The sequence below is a fragment of the Aythya fuligula genome, chromosome 2, assembly GCF_009819795.1.
Source record: "Aythya fuligula isolate bAytFul2 chromosome 2, bAytFul2.pri, whole genome shotgun sequence".
Classification (NCBI taxonomy): Eukaryota; Metazoa; Chordata; class Aves; order Anseriformes; family Anatidae; genus Aythya; species Aythya fuligula.
In genome coordinates this window covers 147,097,896-147,121,470 of record NC_045560.1, presented here as the reverse complement: position 1 = coordinate 147,121,470, position 23,575 = coordinate 147,097,896, and positions in this window count along the sequence as shown.

The following is a 23,575-nucleotide window of genomic DNA, read 5'->3' as shown; positions in this document are numbered from 1 at the left end:
TGGAGATGCAACAAGTATATAAAACTGCATAAGCAGTCTAGGTGGACCTTTCTTCTTTCATAAGTGTTTATCTCTAAACACCTGACTGCCTTTGTAGATCTGCCTGAAAGCATGAACTTTTTTCATGTTAGGAAAGCAAAAGCCAATTTAGAATTAAATTTGGCCAGGGACATCAAGGGCAATAAGAAAGGGTTCTATAGGTACATTGTTGATAAAAGGAAGACTAGGAAAATTGTGGGCCCTCTCCGGAAGATAACAGGAGACCTGATCACCTAGGATATGGAGAAGGCTGAGGTGCTCAACGACTATTTTGCCTCAGTCTTCACCAACAAGAGCTCCAGCCACATGGTCCAGGCCCCAGAAGGCAAAGGCAGAGACTGGAAGAATGAAGAACCAACCACTGTAGGAGAAGATCAGGTTCAAGACTATGTAAGGAACTTGAACATGCACAGTACCATGGGACCTGATGAGATACATTCATGGGTCCTAAAGGAACTGGCAAACTGGCAGATGAAGTTGCTAAGCCTTTCTCCATCATATTTGGGAAGTTGTGTCAGTCTAATGAAGTTCCCACTACCTGGAAGAAGGGAAATATAACCCCAATTTTCAAAACAGCAAAAAAGGAGGAACCAGCAAACTACAGGCCAGTCAGTCTCACCTCTGTGCCTGGCAAGATCATGGAGCAGATCCTCCTGGAAACTATGCTAAGGCACATAGAAAATAAAGAGGTGATTGGTGACAGCCAACATGGCTTCACTAAGGGCAGATCATGCCTGACAAATCTGGTTGCCTTCCATGACATGGTTACAGCATTGGTGGATAGGGGAAGAGCCATTGACATCATCTACTTGTCTTTGTGCAAAGCATTTGACTCTGTCCTCCATTATACCCTTCTCTCTAAATTGGCAAGACATGAACGTGATGGATGAACCCCTCAGTGCTTAAGGAATTGGCTGGATGGTTGCACTCAAGAGTTGCGGTCAATGGTTCAATGTCCAGATGGTAACAAGTGATGTTCCTTGAGGATCGGTATTGGGTCCAGCACTGTTTACCATCTTTGCTGGTGACATGGACAGTGAAATTGAGTGCACCCTCGGCAAGTTTGCTGATGACACCAAGTTGTGTGGTGAGGTCAACACACTGAAGGGAAAGGATGCCATGCAGAAGCACCTGGACAGGCTTGAGAGGTGGGCCTGTTTGAACCTCTAGATGTTCAACAAGGCCAAGTGCAAGGCCCTCAAGACCTGAGTCAGGGCCATCCCAAGCACAAACACAGTCTGGACAGAGAATGGATTGAAAGCAGTCCTGTTGATAAGGACCTGGGGGTGTTGGTTGATGAGAAGCTCACCATAAACCAGCAATGTGTGCTTGCAGCCCAGAAAGCTAGCTGTATCCTGTGTTGCACCAAAAGAATTACGTCCAGCAGGTCAAGGGGGGTGATTCTCCCTGTCTACTCTGCTCTCATGAGACGCCACCTGGAGTACTGCATTCAGTTCTTGGGCCCCCAGCACAGGAAAGACATATAAGTATTAGAAGAAGTCCAGAAGAGGCCCAAGAAGATGATCAAGGGGCTGGAGCACCTGTCCTACAAAGACAGGGTGAGAGAGCTGGGATTGTTCAGCCTGGAGAAGAGAAGGCTCTGGGGAAACCTTACAGCAGCCTGCCAGTACCTAAATGGGGTCTACAGGAAAGGTAGGGAGGGATTCTTTGTCAGGGGGTGTAGGGATAGGACAAGGGTTAATGTTTAAAACTAAAAGAGGGCAGGTTTAGAAATAAGGAAGAAATTATTCACTTTGAGGGTGGGGAAGCACTGGAACAGGTTGCCCAGAGAAGCTGTGGATGCCCCATCCCTGGAAGTATTTAAGGCCAATTAGTTCTTGGTCTGGAAACTTTGTCTGTGCATTTACTTCAGCTGCCTGCTTAAAATGGCAGATTAGCAAGGACCCATCAGTTGCATACAAAATGGAGTGATCCTTCATCAGAAGAACTGGGAGCCTAGCTTTATTAAGCACCGAGCTGCAGCCTGTTTCACTGTGACAAAGGTTGTGCAACCCAGGACACTCTGGTACCTTCTCCATAGCTGAGGTGGAAAAAAAAGCAACAAAGCATCAAGTTAGGGTTGGGAAAGAAAGGGAGGTGTGTGAACTATATAACCTCTCAAGGTCCCTTCCTAATCTGCTTGCAAGGATTCTGTGCTGTGGGAAGTAAATCCTGGCACACACAAGTAGAAACCTTGTGCTATATTTGTTGGCAGAGTTTGAGCAACCTCTGTTCCCTTCTCCATAACAGCTCATGTACTACTGACAGCAGTACTGTGGTTCTCATGTCCCAGCTGTATTCCAGCATTAGAGGTCACAGTGAGCATTAAACACTGAAGGTTCAAAAAAAAGAAAAAAAGAAAAAAAAAAAAAAGAACTTTTTTTTTTTTTTTTAAAGAGATGTTTTAACTGGAGGATAGTGATTCCAACAGATTTAAGTGTAGCTCTTTCTCACCTATCTTGCCTTGTTTTGCCTTGGCAAAGGATACAAAAAATAAGATGCCTCCAAATAAAAATGTTCAATTTTTATCCACATCTGATGTTTTCCTTTGCAAATTCCCTAGACAATTGTGTGCTTTAAGCAAAATCAGTGCCTGTGCTCAGTAATAGATTTGGTATTAGTGAAGATCCACTGGGATATTTTTAAAATTCACTGGTATGAGTTCTCTCTATGTTAAAGACTTAGAAAGAGCAGCTTTACCGTTGCTGGATATCTCTGAAACAGAGCAGACTTGTTCTTCTATTATAATTTCTTCATAAAGCTGGTGTCAGACTGCTGACATAAAACACAGAAGTTACTTCCCCTTAAGATCATTTGATATTGCAGGCCTACTTCTCACATGGTGAATGTACATTAGCATTTCACATTGTAACATATTCATACTTCTGAAGCAAATCCCATCTTTGTCTCTTAGTGCACTTTGGTTCCTGTTGTACAGCAACCTCAGATTGTTTCCCAAATCTCATTCAGATGGAACAGGACTAGAAGAGGCCCTCGTGGAGTAATCTGCTCTGATTTGTATGGGTGCTATGGGAAACAGTGTAGATGTCAGATCCTCAACACTGATTATTTCACCCTATGAATTTGAACACAGTAGAATCTGCTCCATGTTAATATGGACGTTGATCTTCTGGGGCTCTATTGCATCTTCCTTCTTTTTCTCTTCTTTCATTTGTTGTTGGTCCCACTGTCTTTAATTATCATTCATTTTAAAATTTGTCAAACAGCTTCCATTTAAGCAGCCTCTGTGGAATGTTAATTACCCCTGACTTAGTGTTGCAACACTTCCAGCTGATAGTTTCATATTTTGCCTTGATCTAAGCAATTTCTGACAAGTTATAACAGTTAAGTATTTCCCACTATAGTTTTAACGTCCATATTTATTTTTTTTTTCTGAATAAGTCTGAGTCTTCTAATAATTCAATTTCAAATCTGATTCTGAATAATATTCAGTAGTAAGCATGCAAGGAATTCAAATACATGTAAAACATAGGTCCTCAGGGGACTAAAACGAGCTCTCTTGAAAGAATACTTAGGAATAAATCCATATACCTCTACATCTCTTGTGCAGAATATTTGTAATATTTGATGACCTACAATTTTAAACAAGGTAGAAGAAAAGGTTTATCTATGTCTCACAGATATACTCTTCTCAAAGTGGAGAATTAATCCAATTTACCCTTTCGCAACTGAAATTAGAAATTTGAGACTGCTCCATAGGAATGGAGCAAGTGACTTTAGATGGCACTTCAGCCCTCTAAAATCTGAATTGCCCAGTGGAGATACTTGTGTTTCTTAGTTGAGCATGCCAGTGTCCATGGTGACCTGTCTACTGTCAAACTGAAAATGTTATCATAGACTTGCACTAACAAGAAATTGAATAGTTTCCATTTCTGATATAACTTCTGTTTTTATATAACAGCGGGATACAACAGGATAGCAAAGTGGTTGGTCAGTAGCATACTCTACTTACTGCAGCTTTCATAATGGATAATGAAGAATCAGGCAAAAACAACTGTGAGAGCTATAAAAGAGTTTACATTCATGGATCCCTCAATAAAACATTTTTTGCATTAATTACTTCTAAACAGAAGCTGACACTGCAGCTTTGGTAATACTCTCTATGAAAGAATGGAAAAAGAAGTACTAAAAAGATACAGCCTACTGGGAACATCAAGATATTAATGGAAAGAATGCCATCATCCAATGGACATGAGCTTAGGTGCCAGGGTTCAGTTCTCCAGTCTACCAGAGACTTTGGTGTGACCTTGAAAAACTTATTTAAAACTTTGAAGCATGTAGTTAACTAACCATTATCAAAGATGTTGACTTGAATCTTTGGTCCTTCAGCTACTTTTGTGTAAAGTGGAAGTAACAACACTTCTCTACACTTCTCTACTTGCATTTTAAGTTGTTCCATTCCTAAGGAGAAAGGGCAGTGATGTTTAAGACTGGAAATCACTTACTGCATTGTGATTGTGATATTATGACTCCACAGCTGACAGACACAATCAAGATCTGCAAGAAACTTGACTGTGTCTGCCAGCATTTGTTCAAGTTGAAAATGAGTTACAGTAGCATTAACTAAATAACCAGACATTTATTCCTTTGTATTAAAAACTACTGTGACTTAACAATACATGTTTTTCTCAAGACCACCAAGAGAGTGGAATCTGTACGAGGACTAATTACTTATCTCTGACATACACAATTGTGCAACAGCATCTGAGCAAGGTTAGCCAAACCTCGTGCTTTTGTATATGTTTCAAATAGTGTCAGAGATTCCCTTTCCAATTCCAAGTTTGTCTCCTTCTTTATTTTACTATATTTCTGTACTTAGAAATCTGGACAAATGCCACCAAAAACTTGAAATCCAGAAATTAAGTCCAGAGTAAATAACAGACCAGTGTCAAACTCCCTCACACTGGCCTGATGCTGGCACTGAAGTGTCATAGCAGTAGTAAAAGTCCAGCACTCTGGATACTCTGACTTCTTTATCTCAGTGTTTAACTAAGGCTATGCCTATCAGGATTGCTTTAGAGCCAATATCATACCCATGATTACAGAAGGAGTTTCAAAAACATCTAAGTCCCTGTAAAATTAATATTGCTTTCTTTTTTTTTTTTTTTTTTTTTTTTTTCTCCATAGAAAAGCCCTGCCACCTGTGAAAAGCTGCAGAAGAGCTGTCATGATATAACAAAAACATCAGTGAAATATCCTCGATCCATATAGCAGATTATTTACCTACCCATCCCTTTTTCTTTCCATTTTGTTGTCTCCTAGAAATACAGAATAGAACACTAATCTGTTTTGGAAAATATTGACACATTTTTATGAGTCAGGCCTTTGCATCACTTTCACTGCAGACCAGAACTAAGGCATCTTGCTGCCCTCAGTAATGAGCTGGCACAATCCAATGAATAAAGGCAAAGCACCCTGCTCTCTGTTACAAGTCACACTATGGTCACAAGGATCGCTCCTCTCAACCACTTCCATATTTTCCCCATTGCAAGCACAGCAGATACAATTAGCCTCTTGTTCTTAGGAATAATCTGTTAAGGAAAGCCATGTTTTTCATTAGCTCCAAAGTGTTTTAAACGGCCTGGTTCTACTCTGCGCACAGCAATGCTCATACTACTAGAAGAGTAGAAGTTACTTTTGCACATTGACATCTTATATCTTGTGATTCAAGGTATCACTTTCCTCTGTCACGGTATTCATTCTCAGCCTGGTGAATGTGATGACAGAAGTGGCACATGGGGTGATAATGAACCTGACATGGCTGTATGGTTATTTGCATCTGTTTCTTTTGCTGAGTGTTTTTACAAGGTCAATGGGAGAGTCTTCATGCCGTGCTTTGTGCCATAAATCCTTGAGAATTGTTCCCCTCACCTTTTCCCCTCCAAAAGGAAAAAGTTGTAACAATTAACTCATGCAAAATAATTACTGCATTTGTTGACAGATCACATTTCCATCAACGCAAAGAGCTTTGACGTTGACATGAGAAGGATTTTTTTTGAGTTCATAACACTCTTGCTGTATATTAATATGTTACCTTTGCTTAGGACAGCTATTAATCCTATTATTATACTAATGAAGCCAGGGAACAAAAAAAAAAAAAAAAAAAAAAAAAAAAAAAAAAAAAAGATACTTGCTTTCCAAGACCAATTCCAGGGTATTATGCCTCCACCCATCATTGCAGAATATTCAGGGCAATGTCAATGTGATGGCAGGAGTAGAACAAACATTCAAATGTTAGTTACAGACCTAGCTGTGATTGAGTAAGAAAAAATCCTTTCCTCTGCCAAAAGCAGAGCATAAGGATGGCGGTTGCTAAATATTGCCAGGTGTTCTACAGCTCTTGCATTTTGACACAACTGAGAAACATAGTGGGACTGAACACAAATTAGGACTGATTTTCTGTCATGTTTGCTGAAGGAATAAGAATGAAAGCTGTTCAAAACATTTGTATCAAATCAGTGTGCCAGAAAATTGAGTTTGACTAAGGGAAATGGCCATAAGAATCAGTGCTGACAGCAGATGCTTTCTTATTTTTCTATATTCTTTCTTCTTTTCAAATGGTATTCTTAAAGAATGGACTTTTTCCTATTTTGGCTGGGGAAAAAAAATGTCATTCTGGTTAAAGAATCCACCAAATTCAGACACACTTCAACATACCTATTCTATCAGCTTCCATTTACCTTACTATCATCAGAGTGTATTTTTCAGATACACTCTCCACCTCCGGTTCTCCTCTCAGAGTAGTGAGCTGAAATGATTTCTATAAGCACATAGCTCTCACAAAAGCCTTGTTATGAATTAGCAGCTAATTAGTGCCAGCTAGCTCACACCTGGGTTTGAATCCTCATCCACAAACTCTAAGAGCTTCTACAAGGAGATGTGAGGTCTTTGGTTGTCCTTTGCTTTGTCACTCAGACCAGGCACCACCCAGTATATGCTTGGGTGACATCTATGTATTTCTGGACAACCTTGGTACTCTGCCTGGCATTCCCTCAGGTGTAACACTTGAGCTGGTTGCCCACAACCTTCTGATTTCACGGAGTCCCATTCACTCCAGTGGGATTCTGTAGAGATGCAGGAGTTTGTTCTGAAAACTTAGATGATGATAAATAGAGATTATCATAAGTAAGGTCATTCAACTTTGTTAAAAACCACCAAGTGGAGCTTAAAATATAGAAGTTGTTCTTGAGCTCTATCACTGCAGTGTGACACCACTGATACTGTAACTTGTCTCAGTGCAGGGTTTGTAGCAATGTCCTGGTGAGCCAGAACACTTGAATGCAGTACACAGCTCCATGTGTCAGTACAAAACTGGTGTGGTAACACCATAGAAAACCTGTGGTAAACACTGTAATTGTACCAATGTGTTGCTAAAATCTATTTGGGTGAGCTATGGTCTACTCCATTACATGTTAATTGCAGGGATGGGAAACCTGGGATTGAAAAAGGTTGATGAAAATTCAGCACCAAGCTGCTCTCACAAATGTGCTGAAGAGGAATATCCACTGCCCAAGCAGTGGTGGATATATGACTGAAGCTATGGGGAAATAGATTTACTTCCCATGCTTCTCTTACAAAAAGAGATGGGGTGGTATTGTGATAACAGAATGGTAACAGAATAACAGATGGTAACATAAAATTATTCTGTTCATTGAGTCAGGACAAAGAGAGACCCCATGGCAAAAGGCAATATATATCGTCTTGAAGGCTCTTAGCACATGTTCACAAGTGGTGGTTGAACCCTATAATCCTTCTCTGGGGCCTGGTATATTAAGTGCAGCTCATGAAAAGAAAAAGCATTGGAAGCTCTGTTGCAAAGACAGAGCTGAAAAGAGGCCACAGCAGGTCCATGAACGTTGGAGCATGAAGTGGAAATCAACTGTGTCAAAATGAGGCAAGCAAAAACCTTCATTTCTCTCTGGCTTACCATTTCCAGAATATGGGCTGTACTGCCATAACAGATCTCCCTTAAATCTGCCCCAGAGTAAGCCAGACAGCTGCATACATTACATCATTATCCACAGACAACCAAGATTCTCCATGTTCTAATCTTATATTTTTAATAAACCCACCAATCTCTCACCAAGCAAGCAAAGCAAAGATTTGACAAGACTTATTTCTGTAGGACTGACTCACATGGCGTTGTGCCTCCTCAGAAAGGGCAAAATGTTCAGACAAATTTATGAAGCAGTTGCTGCAATGAGTGAAACATGCCTACGTGGACTTGGGCTCATAAGAACACTGCATATGGGTGGAGATTAGCAATGAACTGGGGGTGACCAGACAGGAGACTGTTAAATGAAAAATGTCTGGATGTCGAGGCAAGAGGCAAGAACCTGGTATAGAAAACAAGGGAAGTAGAAGGGTTCTTGGAGATGGGAAACGTAAAGAGGAAAAGACCACTGAGTTGTGTGGAAAAGGGTGAGGAAAAGACCTTCCCACTCCACCTCATCTCTTCTTCCTTATTTCTGATATTTCACATTTAAATATCCAGCTGACATTATTACTGGAAAATCTAAGCAGTTAACTCATGGGCCTCTATACCTTGTCCCCAAAGGGTTGTGGTCTGCACTTTTTGGAAGTGTCACTTTAGTTCTCAATGCCAAGACCCAGGGTCCCTGCCAGCAGTAGCAGTGCTTCCAGGCAGATGGGGACTCTATGCACTGCTGATTGGCAGCATGGCCAGGTGTAGGATAAACCAAGCATCCTGACTGCTTGTGAATCCTTGCCTGTGCAGGACAGGCTTACCCTCACCACCTGGATGATGTTTAGTTCATCCTAGCTGTAGCAGGCTACAGAAAGATACCTTTCTCTTTTGTGCTTCTATAAAGCATCTTTGGATGACCACTGAATGCGCTTGTTGCTTTCCCCTTTCACCTCCCTACACAAACTCACCCAGCTCCCAGTAGACTGGTTTCTCTGAACATTGCGCCAGTGGTGAAAGCTCAAGGCTGAAAAGCTTTATTTTTTTTCCTTGTTATTAGTCAGCCTTACACATGGCACAAATTTTCTCAAGAAAGATCCCTACTTATATTTCCTGTACAGCTGGTCAGTTAAGCCAGAACTGTTTCCCAAATGCATCAACAGATGTGTCTTTGCAGGCCTAGAGAGTAACATCTTGGACATGAGTATTTCATCTTCAAGGAAGTGAATCCACTTTTAACAGTTTTAGTTTAGATAAAAGTCTTTAAACTGGATTGAGTTGGTTTCTCTAGCCATCAGCCTCATCAGTTCAGTAAGTGGTTAACTCTTTCACTCCTGTGATGCCTTTTGGGCTGAGGTTTGTTATTTCTTTGTGCTGTTAATCACCTGATAACACTTCAAAAGACATGTAGGTACCTAGGACTACATTTCTCATATACTTGCTAGAGACAAAATCTGAGCAGCTTCTACTGAGCTACAACAATAAAGACATTAAGGAAATCCAATCAGTTCCACAAATACAAGGTGCAAGACCTCCTTTTGTTCAGGTAAGTATTTTCCTGCCTCTGTTCAAGAGAAAACAGTGGTCAAATGGTTAAGCTGTATGCCTTAAGAAAATATTTGTTAGTTGAGCTACAGATACTGAAGTTACACCTGAGTAAAGTCCCTATTATTCCCAAAACGAAGTGGAGCATATACCACACAGACTAACTTAGGAAATTGTACCTACTGATAGGACTGTCTGTTCCGAGTAAACATTAGCAGACATCCCATTTTCTCAGGTAGTGTAAATTTGCCAGCTACATAAGCCTGTTTCCACAATCTGTAAAAGGTCTGCTTCACTTTTCTCAATATCATAACTGTATTTAAACAAATGCCTTGGTAACGTTCAATTCAAGCAGCTGGTCCCTTCCCTCTCTCTTTTACAGAATACCTCAACCACTCTTCCGACAGAGTTAAACACCTTCCTACAATCCACACCTGGAGACCACAAGTATGCAGAATAACAAAAGTTAGTAGCCCAAGGTTAATTTGATATCATCTATTTCTTCAGGTGAGTCATACTTCACAACCCACTTTCTTATGGTGTTTAGTCATTAAAAAAAAGAAAATCTGAGAAGGCTTCCTCTTAAGTGTCTCTAATTCCCTCTGCTAGTTATCACTAACATTCAAATTTGAAGGCTTACACAACTGTTTTATTGTAATTCTTGGAACTAAACCCTTGTGCATCACAGCTTTTGTGCAATAAATATATGCTAAAGTAAAATTAATATCCTCTGTTTAGTCTGAATTCATTGGCACAATGCCTAGAGTGACTAAGGAAAGCGACTAGCATTTATAGAACAAAGCTGGAATTAATTCTTCTAGGGAAATCAACTGGGCTGAGAAAAAGTGTGAGAGGTGGAAAACAATGAGACTCTCACTATCCACAAATCAAGAATCGTCATATGTAAACTGGGGCCCAGGAGTTGGAAAGAAGATAACATGTAATAGCTCAGAGAATAAAGGATCTGATCCAAACTTCTTGACTGTTAGTAGAAGTCCGTAAGGTTCTGTCAGTGGGGCTTGGATGATGTCTGTATACACTGAGCTGCTAGGAGTCATACATCCAAATTCTATTCTCATTCATCCTGGTGTAAAAACAGAATTAATACATCAGAATACAAACGGATACACTTCTCACCATGGGGCAGACAAAGCAGCTTTGTAAACAAAGCGGCTGTACACACCCAAAAAAAAATATATACGACCCCACCCATTCAGTGTGATGACAAGGAAAAAATTGCCTGGATTATTCAATAATATCCCAATATAAATGTTTTGGTCAAGACTTTGAGCCATAGAAATGTAGTTGAAGGGCTTTCATAGCACAGACTGTAAAGGCTGCAGTGATGTCTACCTTGCTGTAAACTAGGTCTGTGCTAACAAATTAATTTTTGCTATGAATTCAGTAGCAAAAACAAACTCACATACCCAAAATGCTTGAAACAGAATGACTAATTAAGTTCTACTAATCTGTAAGCAGTTTATAGTTGAAACATTTGGGGGTTAAGTAATGTCAGGAGGGGTGTCATATTATGGGTGAACCTGGAAGCAGCTGAGCCTGAAGGAAGATGCTTTAGATTAGAGGACATGGATACCTGTTTTGAAACCAAAATTTAATCACTGTTCCTATAACAAGTATTTCCATAATATTATCACATCAAAGGGATGAGCTGTGTTTCTTCAGATAAGAATGGTACATAAAAACGGTAGCAACATTGAACATCCCAGCTCTACTGAAGAAAAATTGTCTTACAAGCTGCAACAAAGTAATTACAAAAGGTCTCTGTATTAAGACAAATTGACTCAAGAGAATGTGGTAATTTTGGCTGTTATTGTTCAATATGTATTGTATTAGAATATTTCCCTAGATCTACCAACTGAATATTTAAATTAAAATATAACACTTATCTGCATGTATAGAGAAAAGATAAAAACAATGGATATCAAGCAAATGGGTAACATAAACAACAAAAAAAGGTTGGAAACCTAATCACAATTGTACCTCTAGTTTCAATTCCTTGAGAAACAGCAATTTAAATGTGTTTATTAATAAGTATTATAGAATAAAGGGCTTGGTGCATGAATTACGATTACTTTGATTATTTATTTATTTATTTATTTAATGTGATGCAGTTAACCACTAATCAAACAGACTTTCTTGTATGTTAGTATGTAATATCTTTCTGGTATCAGATTGTTTCTAAGAACAATAATAACCAGCAATGATATCACATGAAGTTCTAGTTGAAGGAGAATGGAGCACTCGATAATTGATTAAAGACATCCTTCAACCCTTGAAAGAGTTGACAAATAAAATCACAACGAGTTTTATGGCCCCAAAAGGAAAACAAGTCTAAAAGAAATTCTGGAGGAAAGGTTTAACTATTCATACACAGTTTGAGCAGGTCATGATATTTTACTTATCATTAAGCCTTGGCACTGTAGTTAATAAAACTACAGGGGATTATATCTCAGCTGTCAGTAATACACCATATGATTGTAGTTGTTGCAAGGCAGTAACTAGATCCGAAAAGTATGATTATAGGGTGCTGTGTTGTTCATTATCAGGACTCTGCAATGATGTTTGTAGAGATGATGCCATGTGTTGCTTACTTCTCTTTAACTCTATTTAATGTCTGTAATTATTGATACATGCATTTATTACCAAAAAGTTAGCATTAAGTATAAATAGCATTAATAAAGACAACTTTTTATGTTTACTGCTATTAATATAGCATGATACCGGTAAAGCAAAGATCTGTATAAAACTAGATTTACTTGGAAATTCAATATTTCCATTCCCATTTCTGTGCTTTAACCCAGCAGGCAGCTATGCACCACACAGCCATTTTGCTCACCTTATCCTCCCAGTGGGATGGGGAAACTGGGAAAAAAGTGTGTGTTGATATAAAGATGGTTTAGTGGGAGAGAAAAGAAGAAGGAGAAGTAGAAGGAGAAGAAGGAGAAGGAGAAGGAGAAAACAAGTGATGCACAATGAAATTGCTCACCACCTGCTGACTGATGCCCAGCCCGTCTGTGAAGAGCTGGTGCCCCCGCCATGGCTGCCCCCCCCTTCCCCCCCACCCATATTAATAGTTCTGCATGATGTCAGATGATATGGAATACCCCTTTGGCTAGTCTGGGTCAGATGTCCTCATTCTGTTCCCTCCCAGCTCCTCATGCACCCCCAGACTCCTCACTGGTGGGGCAGTTTGAGAAGCTGAAAAGTCCTTGACTTAGTGTAAGCACTGCTGTGCAACAACTAAAACAACAGTGTGTTATCAATGTTATTCTCATCCTAAATCCAAAACACAGTGCCATACCAGCTACTAGGAGGAAAATTAACTCTATCCTAACCAAAACAAAAAAGAGAGGTTAACCTAACCAAAAAGAGAGTTTATGATAATTTTGTAACAGAGACTAAATTAAGGGAAACAGAATCTATGGTCAAATCACGGCAGCTTAAGGTGTTCTGTGCATCATCAGAGGAATGATTACTGCATATGTGTAGTTTTATTTATGGCAAAATAAAGTTTAATTAGGAGCTCATTCCTATGAAAAACAAAAAAAAAAATGACATTAGCTCATTGCTGTTAGACTGTTATATCTCTTAGTTACAAGTATGTGCACATATATTTACCATCAATCAGCTTGCCTACAGGAACACATTAAACCAAGATAACATGATGGTGGTATCTTGGGCTTAAACCAGATATCTCATCTGTTCAGTTTTATGAAACTTGCCAGTCTTGAGACAAGTGTCTCAAGAGTGTGTTGCATTATTTTCAAACACTTACTGCAAAGAGTACCACCACATCTACATAACTCGAGGAAAAAAAAAAAAAAAGTTATTTAATAGGTATTAAGTCAAAGGAAATTTTGAAGCAATGTATTTTGCAATTTGAGCCTATAATATACACAGAGGTAAAACTTGCTATTTCTACATTCAAATATTAGAAAGAAATACATTGAGGTGAACACACATACAAAACACAAAGTGGAGCTATAATTTCATGCCTCACTGTAGTTATTTACCTGGAGTGTGGTAAGGAGTTTGCTGCTTTGCAAACTCAAGGGGAACCAGGACTCTGAATGTGGTGTCCTTTCAGCAATGCCTGAAGTGTGTAGAAACATTTGTAAGACTGGCACAGCTTTTAAAGGCCCAAAATCAAGGAGTGGGTTACTGAGACTCACTTGGGAAATGATAAGCAGGATGATGCATTTGCTAATCAAAGACAACCCTAGGTGAATTCAAGAGAATCCTGTAAAAGAAATGATCATCGCTAATAGCCAGGTCACCCCTTTGGCTCCTTGTATGGGACTGAGAAGCAAAACTCAGGGGCAAAATTGTGCAGAGAGGCAAAATAAGGTCACATGGCCCGCAGGAGGAGGCTGAACTTGGTATGGGAGACAGGAGTAAGGTGACAGAGGTCTTGGGTTTTGTTATGGCCTGGAAAGAGAAAAGCAGGGCTTCTGCAGGAAGTAGCAAGGTTTGGAGAAGACGAGAGGGAGATAACCTTTCTTCCACAGCTTTGTTTAGATTTGGAGGTGGTCCTAATGTTGATCTTGAAGCCATTTTGGTCTGCAAAGCAGTTTGTTTTTCCCAGGCCCTTCTCTTTCCCTGGATTGCCTTTTAGAAGACAATGTGAAGAAAAAACAAACAGTAATTAAGTTCAGGTAACACTAAATGTCTGACCCGAATTCACAAACACAAGGGGTCTTTCAAGATGAGTCTGGAAACTTCATCCCTAAGTCAATTGTCTCAGTATTGTTGCAAACTTCAAGCTGAGATCATCTAACACACTGAAACCACGGGTAATTGTATAAAGAAAACAAGGTACCCTGAGGATGGTGTTTGAACTTTAACTGTGTACATTCTGGCTTTTGTTGGCTTAAAAGAATACTGCTACCTATGCTTATTGCAAGGTCCTGAAACAATTGATTATAATATAAACTTTGCTTTGTTCAACAAACTGTAATACTCAGTCCTGAGAACTAAAAAGCGCCAACTATGAGGTGTTAACAGTTCAAAAAAAAAAAAAAAAAAAAAAAAAAAAAAAAAGGCAGATCTTAAAAGGTGAGCTTATATTGATCTATTTACTGTAATTTGCATATATATAATGCAGGGGGGATTTTTCTTTATGCTACAGGAAACAAGGAGTTTACATCAAAGAGCTCTGAAAGGTGTTCTGTAAGTTCACAGAGTAAGAAGCCCCTTTGGTCTAGATATCTGGATAGAAATCTCATGAAAACAGGCTCTTCCATAATGTTTCCAGTCATTTCTAATCCTAGCTGGCTCAGAAACATCAGAGTGATAACATTTCTCAAGTTATTTCAGTAGTCCTGGTTTTGGTCAAAGCCAGGAAGTATGTAAACTTCACAAACAGAAGCCTAAGAGCCTCAGAAGAAAGGCTTAGTTCAGATTTAGTTCAAGCATGTGTAAAAATTTAGAGCAATTCTCCTTTTATAATATTAATAAAAATGCTTTGTACTCCCATTCCAGAATCATGTACCCCAAGGCCTAGTCTGTACTTCAATTTTTAAACTATGCAATTCTGCAAACACAGAGTTTCTTGCTGTCATGGTTAAAGCTTTTTAAGCTGCTCTACCTATATGAGGCATTTTGTGCTACTATGGATTTTCCTGATTCACTGAACCAAAATAAACCTCCATTTGGAGTATGCTGGTTTGGCTATAGAAGGGAAATATTTCAACATATACATGACTTTCTACCAGAAGGAAAACAATGTGCTTTTCTCATACCATGCTGCTCAGTGACCCTTTCTCAGTTGCCAGGGGTGCAGGCAGTGTTGCATTGTGCATCCTTCTCTCCTTGCTGCACATACAATGTCAGTGACAGACTACAAAGAGCATCTTGTGCACATCCCTCTGATTACATTTTTTTTATGTTATCCTTTGTTCATGCCTAAACTGGGAGTTTTTCGAATGTAATTCACTCTGCGTTATTTCATAGCTTACTTTTAATCATCTTAGGCTTGCCTGAAGCTTTGAAATCAATCCACTTGCTTCACACTGGGGCTTGTGAACACCTAAGCCTTGAGACCGGCATTCTGCATTAAATGATCAATTAACTCTCCTTTTCTTGCCTAAGCAGAGTGTGGAGATCTGTATGGCAGATGCAGTGACATCCAGTAGCAGCCATGTTAAAACATTAAGAACGTTGGTTTTCTTCTTTTGCGTAACAGTTTGTGACTTAATTTAGAAGTGACATGACTACTATGGAAATGAGCATGCCCAACCCACATCAATCTAAGTCAAGATAGGAGATAATTGCTTATACCAAGTAATCATGACAATTTGTGCTTTACAAGTTTCCCATGTACTTTAGAAGAGAGCAAATTGCAGTCCAGTCTGCAGTTCAGTGTTGAATTTGCCAGTAGAGTTATCAGTCTGAAGAAAATTCAGATGTTGCCAAACAGTACTACTCAGTAGTATTGTTTGTCTAGCCTCGAGAATAGCCTAGTCTTGAGAATAAATGACAAAACGTTGCCAGGAGGAAGAATACCACACAAGCCACAAGACACAAATATTACAAAACCCCAAAGGTTTATTTGAAGTCCCTTCATTAAAGTGTAGAGATAAGAAAGTATTAGGAAGGAGAAACACAGCTGGTCTGTGACTAGAGAACAGCTGCAGAAACTCTTCCCTTCGGAAAAATAAATAAATAAATAAATAAAAATCACCTTAAATTGCTGTTGGCTTCAGCAGGATGATGGTCTGATGGAGCAGACCATTCAACGTGGTCCTTCTAGCCCATCACAACACTTCTCCATGTTTCATCCTCCAAGTCACTCAGATACATGTCGCAAAGACAGAAGGTTTTTTGTGAAACAGAAGTACTTAAAATTTGCAAATCATTTTGTGATCTGTGGATGAAAAATGCAAAACATTATTGCTAATGACATGAATCCCTAGTTCCTCAGATATTTTCCAGAAACCTTATGAACTCCTGGTGAGAGAACCTTTCTTTTCTTCACGTCAAACTGCATCCTGTACTTCAAAACACACCCTATATATCTGAGTAACAGACTGAGTAAAACTCGCAAAAAGTCTTAACACAGGGAAAAAATAATAATTAGGATAGCTCTAAATGCAGCTTAATAAAATAAAAATATGCTTGGATACCTCCATTCAATTCTATTTACAATTAATATACTTGGTACATGGATGTTTCTCCCCACTTTAAGTAGAAGTGTTTCTACCCAAGTAGGCCTTGGGTTTATTATAAATGTATGACCCTATTAGATTCATCTGATTCTTGCAAGGTCAAGGACTCAGAATGAAGAAATAGAAGCCAAACTTTGGGAGCTACCAGCCATGTGCAATTAAGAAGATCTGAACCTAATAAAGGAAGAGATCTGAAAGCAAATTTTTCCAGGGGCAGTTTGATTTTAAAGTATTAAGTATGAGGGTAGATTTCTCTTTTCTTTTCTTTTCTTTTCTTTTCTTTTCTTTTCTTTTCTTTTCTTTTCTTTTCTTTTCTTTTCTTTTCTTTTCTTTTCTTTTCTTTTCTTTTCTTTTCTTTTCTTTTCTTTTCTTTCCTTTCCTTTCCTTTCCTTTCCTTTCCTTTCCTTTCCTTTCCTTTCCTTTCCTTTCCTTTCCTTTCCTTTCCTTTCCTTTCCTTTCCTTTCCTTTCCTTTCCTTTCCTTTCCTTTCCTTTCCTTTCCTTTCCTTTCCTTTCCTTTCCTTTCCTTTCCTTTCCTTTCCTTTCCTTTCCTTTCCGTTCCCTCCCCTTCCCCTTCCCCTTCCCCTTCCCCTTCCCCTTCCCCTTCCCCTTCCCCTTCCCCTTCCCCTTCCCCTTCCCCTTCCCCTTCCCCTTCCCCTTCCCCTTCCCCTTCCCCTTCCCCTTCCCCTTCCCCTTCCCCTTCCCCTTCCCCTTCCCCTTCCCCTTCCCCTTCCCCTTCCCCTTCCCCTTCCCCTTCCCCTTCCCCTTTCCTTTCCCTTTTCTACCTAGATAAAATTTAACCGATAACTACATTTCTATAGCATGTGCTTGAACTTCAGTCACATATTTGTAGTCTCAAAAAAAATAATAAAGAGAAAGAAACACAATCCCATTCCTCCCTGAGATACCTGGACTGTCCTCAGAAGTCAAAAGAGACCTCTGAAAGTTCAGTGCTTTGGAGCCATCCACGCCCATCCTCTCCTTGTTGTATCCTGCTCATTGGTTTTGATCCAGACTCGCAAATCTTGCTGGTAGGAAGGTTATTCTGGTGCCCAAGAAGAACAGCCATCCTTGAGCTCTATCTGTCCCCTGAGGCAGCTGGCTGACTCCACAACTGCCCTGGTCACTGTTAGTGCTTACAGCCAAAACCCCATTTGCCATCAGTCCTTCCCTTTGGGCTGCTCTTGGTGAGTGCTTTCTGCTGGCAGTGTCTGTGGCTGGCTCTTCCTGCTGACTGGAGTTACTGTAAGCTACCCTGGTAATTGCCTTCAGTTACTTTTTCCAACAAGGTATACTCCTAAGCTGTCTTTCCAACCACCTATCTGCCGCTTCACCCATTAATTTTCCAGCTGCTGCTCCAGTTTGTAGCGGAAGCTCTCACAACAACCCCTGCAGTGATCCAATTCTTTTATTAGGATTAGTGATATGCAAAAGCCACAGGCTCCTCAAAGCCTGAGGACACCCTTTGTACAATCATTTTCATCCTATGAAACTTAAAATCTGTCCAGCATCTTCTCTCTTTTCCACCATATCAGCATAGCTGTAACTAAACCTTCCCCAGTGTGCAAAATGAGACCGAGCTTTCTCCCCCTTAAAAACCTGGCTGTTCATAAAAGAAATGCTTTTATATACTGACAAACATGCTCATACATTACTTTTACATAATCCTATTCCATTGGCCTTTTCCACACTTCTGAACAGATACCTACCAGGTGTATCCCTCTCTCAGTGCATCTCTGCAGCCTTCAAATCAACACTTATACCGTAAGTGTCATTGGCAACATTGGTTTTGATGACTTTGATTTGATTATTATTATATTATTATGTTGTCCTTCTAATGAATTAATAATTTTTAACGCTCTATGATCCTGAAATGAAGAACTTTATATATATGCAAACATTACCAAACTTAGGCCTCTCTCATTCAGATTACAACTAAGGAGATCCTTCTAAGAAGGATATGCATTTATTTTGCAGAGTCAAAAACAGAGTCACATCACAGGCACAGGTTTCTTCCTTTCCATGGCACAACTCATTAGTGTCTTCCCTTATTTTTGGAAAGAAAAAGAAAGAACAGCAAAACAAAATAGTAGGCAAAATTTAATGTGTACCTTCACAATGAACCTTAAAAAGCTAAATATTTTGTCCAGGCCAAAAAAGGCAACAGAAAGAATTAAAGCTAAACTCTGCCTGACAAGCAGCTAACAGTTTACAGAAAACATATACATAACTAAACGCTAAGTACTCTGACAGACATAGCAAGAAAAATCAAAACTTATTACAAAATGTTCAAATAAAGAGTCAATAAAAATGTTGAACAGTGTTAGACATGGAACAGCCTGTTAAGGAATTTCCCTAAGGAATATATCCATTTGGTAGCAATTCCCAATCAACAACTACTTTTTGAAATCTGCCAGCTGGCCAGATCTTAATCCATTTAATGTGTGCAATATAGACATTTTAACTACGATGGTGCTAAATTAAATAACTTTGCAGGAATGCAACTATGCTAAATCTGAACAATTATGTTTATTCACCAACATCTAATCTTCCCCCCCCCCCCAAAAAAAAAAAAAAAAAAAGAAAATATCTATTTGAATTTCCACTAGTAGAAAATCTATTTTCCACAAAATTGTGTTGATTAGCATAATAATATACCCATTTTATAATTCCTTGTTGATTGGTCTTGTGTGCTTTATCTTTATTTTGCCTGGCAGTGAAAGCTATCTAGTTTAAATTTAAAACTGAAACATTAGGAAAACACTCTCCTTTAAAAATGAGAGTAGGAAAAAGGCATTGACAGAATCTGTAAGTTCATCTTTACAGAGGACACTCAATGTCAGACTTGGCTACTTTCTGTCTGGGATGGTTTAAGGGTAGTGAAATTAGCAATACTGCAACAGGGGGGAGGGCAAACCTTTACACACAAAGGGCAGCAGGATCATGAATCATCAGAGAAGTACATTGTACAACTTCCATGTATTACAGTTTCTCAGGAGATTGATTTTATGAATCACTTTCTTTCCCTTTTACATTTTTTTTTCTATTCTTGTTATAAAATTAGCAGTTGTTATTAATACGGTTTAGACTTTTAAGAATTATTTGTTGTTCTTTTTTAAGACGTATGATTTTTTTTTTTAAACTGATATTTTTTCTATGCCTGAAGAAAAAAAAAATAGCCTTAAAACTAATTGGTTGTTAATGGCAAACGATCCTTTGTGAGTAGATTCTTCACAAACAGAGCTCCTGAGCAGTGATTGTGTTCTTCCCTGGGGGAATTTTGTAGTGAGTTTGAAGTAAAATAAATCCAGAAAGTGAAAATATTGATGTGGCCTTTTCCCTGAGCACCATTCAATATTTAATTGAATTTAAATTTAAATATTAATTCAAAACATTCAACACATAATTTAATTGAAATATTTAAATGACAGCTCCAGATTGTAAATGTTATGGCTTCGACCTACTGAATTCTATTACAAAAACCAACATTAAAGTAATTTACAGCTTTTGAGAAAGATGCAGAAAAAATGATGGTAGGGAAGATGTTACAAACTTTGTTATATACAATCTTAATGACTTTTTGAATGAAAGTCACAGAATCACACAGAATTTCTAGGTTGGAAGAGACCTCAAGATCATCGAGTCCAACCTCTGACCTAACACTAACAGTCCCCACTAAACCATACCCCTAAGCTCTACATCTAAACGTCTTTTAAAGACTTACAGGGACGGTGACTCCACCACTTCCCTGGGCAGCCTGTTCCAATGTCTAACAACAAAGCAATTCCAGACAATTTCATTTTTTATTTCTTGCTCTCCAAGAGATAATCACATCCTTAACACTATAAGATCTTTAATATTATTTAAAAAAAAATGTATATTAAAGCAGGAGATAATTGTGTTCTTATGAAAATTTTGTGTAGCAGAACAGAAAAATGAACAAAGGATGCCTTCAAAGACAAGTATGTGGGAAAAAAAAAAAAAAAAAAAAGAAAAGAAAAGGAGGAAAAGAGCAGAACAACTGGGAGGTGCAACATTTTATTCTAATACGAAGTTTTTCACTGGTTTGCTGAAGAGTTGGAGGTATAGAACATCCTTTTTTCCAAGATACTTTGAGGCCTTACAAATTCACATTAGGCATTAAGCACATCAAGACTCTTCTGCCCTTCTGTACCTGAATAGGTCATCTCTTACTTTCAGAGTGATGAAGGCGTAAATAATGTCAAAATGAATTTCTTTGGGAAAAGTGTGACCAGGGATGGTGTCCAAAGGGATGAAGATCAATTTTTGTTTTCTCTCTCTCTCTTTCTCTCTCTCTTTTCCCCCGATAATAACACTTTTAACAGGTTTTGAAATTGCCACCCATTTCCGGTAAAGAGTGCTTGAGAGAGAGAGGTCAGGAAGACTCCAGTTCCTAGAGGATTTTTAGTACTGTGTACAGGAAATATAACAAAAAGAAAAGATCACAGATAAGCAGACTAAATATTTGGAAATTGTTACAGATGACTGAGCACATACGTGTTTTTGTGCTCACGTCTGAACTTGCGAACAGTTTGCAAAGAAGGAGTGTCCAGGGGACAAAAAGTAGTTTAGCTACACTCAATCTTTCAGAAGAGGATCTCGCTACTGTTCAATGTCAAGGAAAGATACGTATTGACTTTCAAGGGAAAATGTCAAGCCACCCCACAGGAATGCAGACGGTGGGAAATCAGCTCAGTTAAAATCTAAATCTGTCTACAGTCACAGATGGGCAGTTCCAACCTGATTTTTGTGTCTTGGCTCACCTCTCATGGTCCTTCATCCTTGCCTAGGCCCTACATGACCATGGCCTAACAGTATCCCTTCCTTCTAAGCTTCCTTGAGGCTCTTCAGTTTCTGGTTATCTTCAGTCCAGTTCCCATTTCTATCTTGTAAATGCCCCAGAAGGATGAATCTGCCAGGCCTGAAGCATGTCTGAAGGGGAAGACCCCAGCTCTGCGAGGTGGATCAGCAGGTGCAGAAAGATGAGGTGTCTTTTCCAAGGACAATACTGGCCACAGAAGTCAGCTCTCTTCTGTCATATTGTCATGATCCACTGAAGATAATTTGCCTGTCATGCAAAAGGAGTTGCACTTAGCAGTGGATCACTGATAAATATCTTAGATTCATAAAAATTTACATGTATGAATAATCTAATATATATAAAATAAATGGTTCATGACATGCTAGCAACATAAATAAGAACTGTTCCTTTCTTTAAAAACTATTACCATACCCAGATATGATACTGATACTGCTGTTATAAGCATTTAACATGGGAGGTTTCAAGAAACAAAGATTTATGAAAGAAGGCAGTGAATGGGAAACCAGAAAACCTTTACAGTACACATGGTTTGATGTTTAAGAAGTGAATATATATTTATAGTGCTTAAGAATTATCAAGGGAAAATACTCTGGCTTGTTAACACCTAATCGGGGGCTTCACACTGGACTGATAAAATTAAAAGGGGATTATGCTAAAGCACTGGAAGTTGATAGAGTGTTTTGTTACTGATAGTCTCATTCTTAGGAAGGCTAACAATGTTTGTATAATCTAATTAGAAGGGAAATTGAGCACAAAACATTATCATGTCTTGAAACTGGGGACTCCAGATGAGTTAGTGGAAATTTTAACAGGCTTGGAAGGAAAATTATGATTCGTAGCACACGTGTGACATGGAAGGTTTGAACTCCTGCATTTAGGAAAGGGGAATTATAAGAAATTATTTAGAAAAACACATGTAGCTCCCTGGAGCTGCCATTGTTCCCTTTTCTTCAGAAAATACTTCAAAGAGTGTTGATCCAGTGTGAGCAGAGGAAGCGGTGTAAGCAAATACAGGGAGCAAGCTGAAGCACTGCCATAGTGCCAAGTCTTGGAGGAGCCATGCTGCTGTTCACCTTGCCCTGGAAGGGCAGAGTTGGACCCATCCCATGAGCGCTCCTATAGCTGCATCCAGATAGAGCAAAACCTCCAAATGCCCCAGAGTAGGCAGACCACAAGGTCCAGGAAGTCTGCATGAGTCCCAGATCCACAGCAGTGGGATCCTCTCATCTTTCACTGGGAAAAATCCCCTCTCATTGTGTGTAATCACTCAGCCCGCAACTGTGGTGCTAAGGTTACTGTTGACTGACCGCAGGAACTGTAATCACTGCGTCAATCTAACACTTTTTCTGATGACTTCAAGGCAACGTGGAGACAAAACTACTTGAAGCTGTGGAAAGCTTTACTCATGTTTTTATGCTGCTGGAGCTTGTCATCCTTGGGTACATACATATGTGTGTGCTTGTGTGTGTACTAATACGTATTGATTTTGAAGCCCATCGAAGTCTAGAGGGAGTTTCCTATTTACCAACATTGTTTTTAGCTTAAACCCTGTGGGACTGACATTTACAGGAGCTAGAAACTGGGCAGGGACTCTAGAGATCAAGTTTATGCAACTATTTTTTCCATTTTCCTCTTGATGACCTAAGTCACCTCTCCCCATGACTCAGTTTTGCCATCTGCAAGGGGGTAATAAGCTTCACTTTCCTTGGAGAAGGATTTCTTTCTGAGGAGGAAAATCTAAAGACAAAAAAAGGTGAGGTAACCTGACTGCTCTTGTTCTGCACTTGGAAATCAGGCATGAAGGCGAAAATATGTGCAGTGAAAGAAGATGGCAATCATAATCCATGTGAGTAAAACGCTTTAGCTTCTGGAGGGGAAGCTGAGCTCTCATAAGAATTTGTTTATTGTTAGCAGACCAATTTCTCATCAGCAGCTGCAGAGATTAGTAATCTGCAGCTACCCAGAACAAAAATCTATACTGTCTGCACTCAGCGTGTGTCAGTACCAAACCTCTGTTA